Genomic DNA, 1,340 nt, shown 5'->3' on the forward strand with positions numbered 1-1,340 from the left:
GCCCTTGACCGGAACCGAACCTGGGACCCTTCAGTCCGCAAGCCGACGCTCTATCCACTGAGCCAAACCGGCTTCGGCCTTTATCATTCTTTTTGTGCCAAGGCACCAATGGCTCTGAAGTGAAATTCTCAGAGGCCACAGAAAATACTCGTAAACATGCGTGGAGATTCTCAGATCTGTGTACATGCCACCCTGCAGTGTTTTCCTCAGAACAGTTCTGAATGCACATTTATAAGCTCATTCCATCTCGATGGCAGCAATTTCTTCCAACACCATGTAGGCCAGTGGTTCTGTAGCAATCATGGCTCCCCTCATCCCTATGGTCCTCCAACCAGTGATAATCACCCATGGAATTATAGGCATTAGGGCGAATAATCCTTGTTAAGACCTGGGCAAGAGATCTCCCCCCCCAAAAAACGGAAAATAATTCATGTTTTTTCCAGATGGAACTGAGGTTGGCACAACTAGCCACTCTTTGGAGTGATAATCTGAAACTCTCCTAAAACTCATAGTATCAGGCTTAATATGAGAGCTGGGAAAATAGCGCAGCAATGAAAAGCTGGCCTAAACTGCTAATTTCTGCACCATGTCATTCTCCCATAGGCAGAGGAAGTTTGAGATGCCCATAAAATTGGTTCACCTCCTGATGCTTCTAGAACCCAAATCTGCTTATAAACTGCCAGACAGTAAATAGAACACCTAAGTTAAATTAGACTTAGAAAGTCCTTCACTATTTTACAAACCAGAGGGACAAGAGCCTGGCAGTTCTTGATTCCGTGACTTAGCCACTCAAAAACATCTCTCACTTTTACCTAGAAAAAGCCTGTCCCTGGGAAAGGTAGTTATTCTATAAGCTGCTCGCTGAACACTGATGAAGTTCTCTGGGGGACAACACTGAGTCAGGTCCATATGGCAACTAATCAGAGTGAAAGGAAATAAGACCTCGTACAAGCGCAGGCTACTCCCAAATTTCTCAAACAAAACAGAGAACAGAGTTAGCTTTCCTGAGCACATGACGATGGTGACCCATGCAATCTGTGGAAGCCATATAGGTGGACCAGGTGAAATAGCTTCATCAACCAAAATAGTAGTGAGATACATGGTGTGGCTCAGGGGGTGAGACTGGACCTATAAAACAGGTCATGGTTCCATTTCCGGTCAGGACACATGCCCAGGTTGTAGGCTCAATCCCCAGTTGGGGATATGCAGGAGGCAGCCAATCAATGATTCTCTCTCATCACTAATGTTTCTACCTCTTTCTCTCTCTCACCTTTCCTCTCTGAAATGAATGAAAATATATTTTTAAAAAATTATGCCATGTTAATAAAGCCCCAGCTGAT

Source organism: Myotis davidii, unplaced genomic scaffold (assembly GCF_000327345.1).
Source record: "Myotis davidii unplaced genomic scaffold, ASM32734v1 scaffold1786, whole genome shotgun sequence".
Lineage (NCBI taxonomy): Eukaryota > Metazoa > Chordata > Mammalia > Chiroptera > Vespertilionidae > Myotis > Myotis davidii.